Source organism: Phyllobates terribilis, unplaced genomic scaffold (assembly GCF_046119375.1).
Source record: "Phyllobates terribilis strain yellow unplaced genomic scaffold, ASM4611937v1 Scaffold_11__3_contigs__length_659146591, whole genome shotgun sequence".
NCBI lineage: Eukaryota > Metazoa > Chordata > Amphibia > Anura > Dendrobatidae > Phyllobates > Phyllobates terribilis.
Genome location: NW_027362771.1, coordinates 601,254,390 through 601,263,692, shown reverse-complemented (window position 1 = coordinate 601,263,692; position 9,303 = coordinate 601,254,390).

The window sequence follows — 9,303 nt, the reverse complement described above, 5'->3', positions numbered from 1 at the left end:
CCATGAAGTCTGACAATTTCCTTGACAAAGGCCTTAGCGAGAGTCTTAGCGCAGGGCAGTTTGACGAAGGGAACCAAGTGACACATCTTGCTAAAACGGTCCACGACCACCCAGATGACAGTGAAACCCTCAGAGGGGGGAAGGTCAGTTATAAAATCCATAGCCAAATGTGTCCAAGGAGCACTAGGAACCTCCAGAGGGCAAAGCAACCCCGCAGCAGGAGCATGCGAAGACTTGGATCTTGCACACACAGAACATTGGCGCACCCACTTAATGACTTCCTTCTGCCATCCAGGCCACCAAAAACTGCGACCCACCAGTCTCTTGGTCTCAGAGATTCCAGGATGACCTGCCAACCGAGATTCGTGACACTCAACAAACAAATCTCTCCTAAAGGTCCCAGGCACAAACAACCTCCCATGGGGAGTGTTAGATGGGGCATTCTCCTGTGCTTTAAGAATCTCATCTTCCAAAACGGAGTCCAAAGCAGCTATCACAGCACCTTCTTGTAAAATGTTCTCCTCTTTCTCAGCACCGACTATGGGAGAAAAGCTGCGAGACAAGGCATCCGCCTTAACATTCTTAGTACCTGGGATGTAAGTAACGGAAAAATTAAACCGCGAGAAAAACAGTGCCCACCTAGCCTGACGGGCATTCAGGCACTTGGCAGCATCAAGATATATCAGATTTTTATGATCTGTAAAAACCTGAACGGGAAATTCAGCACCTTCCAAAAGGTGGCGCCAGTGTTCAAATGCGAGTTTATTAACCAATAATTCCCGATTACCAATATCGTAATTCAGTTCAGTCTCCGAACATTTTTTTGAAAAAAAGGCACAGGGATGTATTCCATCCCCGTTATCCTGAGACAATACTGCGCCAACCCCCACAGAGGAAGCATCAACCTCAACCAAAAATGGTTTAGTCACATCAGGCTGTATAAGGATGGGAGCAGAGCTGAACCTCTCCTTGAGATACACAAAGGCTTCAATGGCCTCAGTAGTCCACTGTACCGCATCAGCACCTTTCCTGGTGAGATCGGTCAGAGGTTTGACAATAATAGAAAAATTTTTAATGAATTTTCTATAATAATTGGCGAAACCCAAAATCCTCTGTATCGATTTCAAACCAATAGGCCTAGGCCATTCCTGCACAGCTTGAACTTTCACCGGGTCCATCTCAAAACCTTCGCTGGAGATAATGTAGCCCAAAAAACTAATTCTCTGTACAGCGAACTCACATTTCTCCAGCTTAGCAAAAAGCGAATTGTCAATTAATAACTGTAATACCTCACGTACGCTCCGCCAATTAGACTCCAGATCCGGCGAATAAATCAAAATGTCATCCAAATACACAACCACATTTTTGCCGATCAAAGGTCTAAGGATGTCATTAATAAGATTCTGAAAAAATGCAGGAGCATTGGTGAGACCAAAAGGCATAACCAGATTCTCAAAATGACCCACAGGAGTGTTAAAAGCAGTCTTCCATTCGTCACCCTCCTTCATGCCCAACAGATTGTATGCCCCCTGAAGGTCAATTTTAGAGAACCACTTGGTCCCCACTAACTGGTTAAACAGATCAGGAATCAATGGCAGTGGGTAAGGATTGCGTACAGTAATTTTGTTAATCTCACGAAAATCCAGACAAGGACATAAACCGCCGTCTTTTTTTTTTTACAAAAAAAAATCCAACCGCCACAGGAGACTTAGAAGGCCTAATGTGACCGGCGGCCAAACTTGTCTGTATGTATTCCTCCAAAGCCTTTCTCTCAGGAATAGTAAGGTTAAATAAACGACTTTTAGGAAGAGTCGCTCCAGGGACAAATTCAATAGTACAATCATAGTCTCTATGGGGAGGCAAAACCTGCGATTCCTTCTCAGAAAAAACTCTCCAAAAATCCTGAATAGGCACAGGCAATTCCCCCCTATCCACAGCTGCAATGCGCCCGTTACAACACTTGTCATAACATTTATGGCTCCAGGATTTAATTTCATTGGTAAACCAATCCAGTACAGGATTGTGCAATTTTAACCAGGGCAATCCCAACACCACCGGAGAAGGCAAGTTATTCAAAACTACCAAATCCAAATTCTCATGGTGAATACCATTAATAGTGAGGGGAAATTCACAGACCTTGTGAGTAACACTCTTCAAGGGAGAGCCATCGACAGAAACCACAGCAATAGGGGATGACAAAGTTTTAGGCTCTAATTTAAGTTTTTCCAAGAATCCCCCATCAATCACATTCAGAGTAGATCCACAATCCACAAATACCCGAAATTCAATTAACTCATCCTGAGCAGCAGTAGTGGCAGATAGGAATACTCCCTTAGAATTTAAACAGGCAATACGGGCATGACTGACCATTTTTTTTTCTTTCTTCATATGAAGCACACAGCTTTTAATAAAATGACCAGAATTTCCGCAATAGAAACACAAGCCTTCAGAAAATCTGCGGTCTTTTTCTTGAGAGCGAGGTGCCATCGCTCCAATCTCCATCGGCTCTCCACTGTTAGTGCACGCATTCTCATGACCAGAAACTGACATTACAGAGCATTTACTCTCATTAACCCTTGCACGTAGTCTCCTATCCACCCGTATAGCTAATTGCATAGCCTGTTGCAAATCTTCAGGTGTGGGATAAGCAATTAGCAGATCTTTAACCCTCTCACTAAGCCCTGCAAGAAACAGACTCTTCAGAGCAGAATCGTTCCACCCTATTTGAGTAGACCACCGACGGAAATGAGTACAATATTTTTCCACATTACCTGATCCCTGTCTCAAACGTCTCAACTCAGTCTCAGCTGATGAGACACGGTCAGGATCATCATATAATAGCCCCAAAGCAGAAAAAAAACTATCCACTGATCTAAAGCATGAATCACTAGGTTGTAAAGAAAAGGCCCACTCCTGAGGTTCTTTGCGCAAAAGTGACATTATGAACCCTATGCGCTGGGATTCATCCCCAGAGGACCTGGGTCTCAAACGAAAATACAATAAGCAAGCATTTTTAAATGAAAAAAATTCTTGGTGTTCACCAAAAAATAAATCAGGCAAACGTACCTTCGGCTCCAAGAAATGCGCTCCAGAACAGTTACTCACGTGCTGATGGAGCTCGGCCACCTCCAGAGAGAGTCCCTGCAGGCGTTGAGCCAAATCCTGAACCGACACCATGATGGAACAGAAAAATCTTTCCTTAGAGAATTTGCGGGCTGGACTTACTGTTATGTTCTGCTACCAGAGCTAAGGAAAGAGAGGAGATCTGTCCCTACGATAGAACTCAGCTTGATCCCTACGATGTAACAGGGAACCTGATCCTGCGATCAGACCTGCTAAAGTCCTCAGCTAGTCTGTACGGAGACCTATAGATGTGGGGAAGGAATCCCTACAAGTACTAGGGACTGGAAGCAAAATGGACACCTCCTAACAGAAATAGTAGCAGAAAGACGAACAAACAAATAATATAGAACACAGAGGTCCGAAGACCAAGCAAACTAACAGAGTAAGATACTGAGCACAGGCTAGCTAAAGAGTAGTAATACAATGAAGTCCAGCAAAGCCAGAAGGGCAGAGCAGGACTAAATAGGCCAACAAGGTCATGTGACCAGCAATAGAAAAAACCTAAGAGCAAGGTTCTAACAGTTTGGTTGTCCTCTAAGAATCTGCGATTGAGGATTCCTTCTAAAAAATTGGGTCCCAAGTTCGTAGGGCCCTTTAAGGTACTTCAGATAGTTAACCAATCTGCTGTTAGGCTGGAGGTTCCTACGTCCTGGAGGATTAATCCGGTGTTTCATGTTTCTCTGTTGAAAAAAGCTGATGTGTCGGATGGTGACGCCTCTGCCACTGTTCCTCCGGTGGTGGAGGACGGGGAATATGAAATTTCCCGCATCCTAAATTCTAGACGGTATAGAGGGAGTTTGCAGTATCTCGTCGCTTGGAAGGGTTTCGGACCTGAGGATAACTCATGGGTGAGGGCGGATGATGTTTCTGCCCCCAGACTTGTCCGAGCGTTTCACAGGAGGTTTCCTGGTAAGCCTGGGCCTAGGGGATCCGGAGGATCCTCTTAGAAGAGGGGGTACTGTTACAACTCTCCTGTTAGTTTTTTTTTAGTTTGCTGGTCACATGACCATTTTGCCTATTTAATCCGGCTCCGCCCTCCTGGCTTTGCTGGACTTCATTTGTATTTACTACTGTTGAGCTAGCTTTTTGCTCTATTGCCGTACTCTGTTAGTTTTGCTGGATCTTTTGGCCTCCTTGCCTTTTTGTTGTGTGTTTGTCTTTGACTGCTACTATTTCTGCTAGGAGGTGTCCAACTAAATCCCAGTCCTTAGATCGTGTAGGGATCCCTCCCCCACATCTATCGGACTGCGTTCAGACAAGCCGAGGACTTTAGCGGGTCTGATCGCAGGATCAGGTTCCCCGTTACATCATAGGGATCTAGTTTATTTCTATTGTAGGGACAGATCTCCTGCCTTTCCTTAGTCCCTATAGCAGATCATAACAGGGAGACATTGAGGGCCTCAGACTTCGCTGCATTGATTTTAAAATATGACCATGTAACAAAGTGATCTATTTCAGCCATAACAGCATGGATGGATATATGTGATTGAGTGATATATACTAGGACATCATCAGCAAATAGAGAGCACTTGTACTCGGTGCCTCCCACCTCAATCCACCTAATATTGGGGTTATTGCGAATTTATGAAAGCAGGTGCTCCGTCACTAGGATGTATAAGAGAGGGGACAGAGGACATCCCTGCCTTGTCCCATTGGTGATTGTGAAAGGTGATGAAAATGTTCTGATGCACCCCCTCGGCCTTGGGACACCCGGAGCCGGACCCTTTTTGGTGGATGCTGGTGGTTGTAGTCTTCGTGGCGGCGACCCGGTTCCGTGGCTCAGGGTGGTCAAACCAGTGGCGGAACTATTTATGTGGTTTTGATGTTTAAATGTCCGACTACGCCACCCGTGGATTGCGGTCAGAGTGAACTGCCGCTGCAGGGCAGACCGCTGAGGCTGGTGTTGTGGGTGCAGCAGAGCGTAGCATAACTCCCCACGGGAGGAGTATAGCCTCAGGGCAGTGTATGCGGAGGATGGGGGTGATGGTGCGGGGCAGCAGCAGTAACGACACGGAGTCAGTGATGCAGTCCAGGGCCTTTACTCACAGTTCTTATTATCCAGACCACATCTGCAGGTAACGGCTGCCCACGTCGTACTGTGCTCACCAGGTGAGGGGCTCAGATAACTCCCAGATAACTTTGGAGCGCTTCACAGGACCCCCTTTGTGTGTCCTTTGTCTGGCCTTTCTTACCAACCCTTCTGTCCGGCTGCCTCGGGCCTCCTCTTGGTAAACTTGACGCCAGTTTCCCTGACCCTATGAGGTGCCTTCCTAGCGGGTGTAGCGAGGGGCTGCGCCACATAAAATGTCACAGCCTCCGGTTTCTAGCTGAGGGTCGTTTCCTGCCTCCACTAGTTTCGGGGACCGGTCTCCCCCTTTGGCCTGACCCCTCCACGCAGGTGGATTCGGGCGTGCGGTGGTGACTCGCCCGTCCGCACCCCTGGGATCCCTTCATTCCTTGTTCCTGGAGCCTTCTCCGCTCCTCTTCCTTCCTTCTCCCTCTTCCAGGCCTGGGCCTCTGTTACTAGGCCCGCCTCCGGAGCAGAGCTCATGCAGAGCCCCTGCTCCCTTCCACTTCTGCTCAGACTTCTCTGCACTGAACTAAGATGGTGCCCACCTTTTATACTCCCTTCTCAATGCACCCAGGAACTGCTTCCTCCCTGCTCCTGAACTACAGGGTTCCCCTTCCTCAGTGATCCCTCCCCCCACTCGAGCCAGGGACAGGGACTGTCGTGCCCATCTCAGAGGCATATTGGTCGCCCTGCCCCACGGCAATGTGGTGTAATGCATGCAGGTGTCGGGTCCTGATCCACACTCCATCCTTACCTGAGAGTGAGATATCACACCTCTGGGTGAGGTGCAATACCTCTGTAGCAACCGAGCCCTCAGGGTGCTACAGTTCCATTTAACTTCAGCCTAGGTGACGTATTGTGATACAGGGCCGTGATTTTGGCTATAAAAGGGTCCCCTAGACCCCTACCCCAAGCTTTTTAAGAGAATCATATATGGCGTGCCAGGAGACTCTATGGAATGCTTTCTCAGCATCCAACGAGAGTATCTAATTACAAATTTTTAACTGCATCTAGCCCAGGAAATAATTTGTGCCTAGTAGCAGTGTCTGCTAGTCAGCGGATTATCCCGGCTGTTAAGCAAGCTACACCACTTGTAGTTTGGACACTTAATTTTTTCAAAGGAAATGCTTCGGGACCACGGGATACTCAGTGAAGAGCATCAGGAGGCACCCCAAGGCATAGGGGCTGGGACTGGCAGTAGGATGCCTTGCAGTGGACAGCCGAGCTCGATCCTTATAAAAGCTTTTTAACTGCAGCAGCTTTAGTGGACGCTACTGGAGCTGGAATTATGCGGCTGCTGGCATGAGACTTGCCCTCCAATAGATCCTTGTAAATGGATTTAAAGTGTATTCATTCAAATTAGAGAGACAATTTAAATTAAAAAGCTTAGAGCTGCCTCCACCACAGGGGGGCTCGCTCGACCCACCAGCGGACAGGCACCAGTATTGGGAGAGGGGGGCTGGCTGTCAGGGTTCACCGCGGCTCTGGCACAAACCCGGCGACACGGAGGTGGCACGGGCAGGAGCGGACTGAACGTGTCGGCTTCTCACTTTTTGGATTTTAGAAGGGCATGACATGCCTATATCTGTGTCTCCCCCTCCTTTTACTCCTCCACCTCTTTTCTTTTCGCATGACTATATGTACTTGTCTCTTTTCCATGTGTTAGTTGTGTCTTCTGAGCAGTTTGTCAGCTTTTGGACACCTTTGAAGGTGTTTTCTATGTGTTTCTATGTGTTTTTGTTTGCCTGCCATTGGTTTTAACGGTGTTCAACAAACAGTCCGGCAAACACACGGGTGTTCAACGTACCGAACCGAACTCCAACACTATGGGGGTGGCTCAACACTAGTTGCATGTTCAAATCACGTCTGTGTCAAAAAACTTTTTCATAACTTAACCCATGTCTGGATTAAAATTGAAGCTGTGTTGCTATCTGTCAGCACAGTGTCTGAAAAAGTGTCTTTTAGTTGAATGTTATAGATTAATATCTTATAAACAATTATTTGATGAGAAAAATAATCAGGAAGCGAAATCAAAACATTGAATATTTAAGGCACGTTGGGATCTCCTTTCACTTTGATCATAGCATTGTCATCTTTGAATCCATAAGAAAAAAAGGATCTTTACTAGATTCTAAATTTTAAACTGGAAAACCCTGCATTCCCAATATCAAGATGTTCATTCGTCCTTGTTTATGTCTTTTTCAGTCTGTAAGTAAAAGTAGCAATTTCCAGAAGGTGTACCACGATTTCTTCATGCACTTTTTAAGTGAGTTATATTATGGGCGGAAAGTTACTTATCATATGACCTCGTGGCGCAACGGTAGCACGTCTAACTCCATATCTGAAGGTTGCGTGTTCACATCACGTCGGGGTGAAAAAACTTTTTCATAACTTAACCCATGTCTGGATAAAAATTGCAGCTGTTTTGCTATCTGTCAGCACAGTGTCTAAAAAATTGTCTTTTAGTTGAATGTTATAGATTAATATCTTATAAACAATTATTTGATGAGAAAAATCAAAGGGAAGCGAAATCAAAACACTAAATATTTAAGGCACGTTGGGATCTCTTTTCACTTTGATCATAGCATTGTCATCTTTGAATCCATAAGAAAAATGGGTTCTTTACTAGACTCTGAATTTTAAACTGGAAAACCCTGCATTCCCAAGATAAAGATGTTCATTCATCCTTGTTTATGTCTTTTTCAGTTTGTGAGTAAAAGTAGCAAATTTCGAGAAGGTGTGCCACGATTTCTTCATGCACTTTTCACGTGAGTTATATTATGGGCGGAAAGTTGATTTTCATATGACCTTGAGGTGCAACTGTAGCGCATCTAACTCCATATCATAAGGTTGCGTGTTCAAATCTTGTCAGGGTCAAAAAACTCTTTCATAACTTAACTGATGTCTTGATTAAAATTGAAGCTGTGTTGTTATCTGTCATCACAGTGTCTAAAAAAGTTTCTTTTAGTTGAATGTGATAGATTAATATCTTATAAACAATTCTTTGATGAGAAAAATCATCGGGAAACAAAATCAAAACATAGAATATTTAAGGCACATCGGGATCTCCTTTCACTTTGATCATAGCATTGTCATCTTTGAATCCATAAGAAAAAAGTGTTCTTTACTAGATTCTAAATTTTAAACCGGAAATCCCTGCACTCCCAATATCAAGATGTTCATTCATCCTTGTTTATGTCTTTTTCAGTCTGTAAGTAAAAGTAGCAAATGTAGAGAAGGTGTGCCACGATTTCTTCATGCACTTTTCTTGTGAATTATAGGCGGTAAGTTTCTCATCGTATGATGTTGTGGTGCAACGGTAGCACATCTGACTCCTGAGCAGAAGGTTGTGTGTTCACGTTAGGTCAAGGTCAAAACAATTTATCAAAGCTTAACCCTTGTCTGGATTAAAACTGAAATTGGGAATTATGTTGCTATCAGTCAGTGCAGTGTCTGAAAAAGAGTCTTATAGTTAAATGTTATAGATTAATATATTATCAACAATACTTTGATAAAAAAAACATCGGGAAACGAAATTAAAATGTTGAATATTTAAGGCACGTCGGGATCTCCTTTCACTTTGATCATAGCATTGTCATCTTTGAAACCATAAGAAAAAAGTGTTCATTACTAGATTCTAAATTTTAAACTGGAAAACCCTGCATTCCCAATATCAAGATGTTCATTCATCCTTGTTTATGTCTTTTTCAGTCTGTAAGTAAAAGTAGCAAATTTCGAGAAGGTGTGTCATGATCTCTTCATGCAGTTTTTAAGTGAGTTATATTATGGGCGGAAAGTTTCTTTTCATATGACCTCGTGGTGCAATGGTAGTGCGTCTGAGTCTAGATCAGACGGTTGCGTGTTTAAATCACATCAGTGTCAAAAAACTTTTTCATAACTTAACCCATGTCTGGATTAAAATTGAAGCTGTGTTGCTATCTGTCATCACAGTATCTAAAAAAGTGTCTTTTAGTTGAATGTTATAGATTAATATCTTACAAACAATTCTTTGATGAGAATAATCATCAGGAAACGAAATTAAAACATTGAATATTAAAGGAACGTCGGGATCTCCTTTCACTTTGATCATAGCATTGTCATCTTTGAAT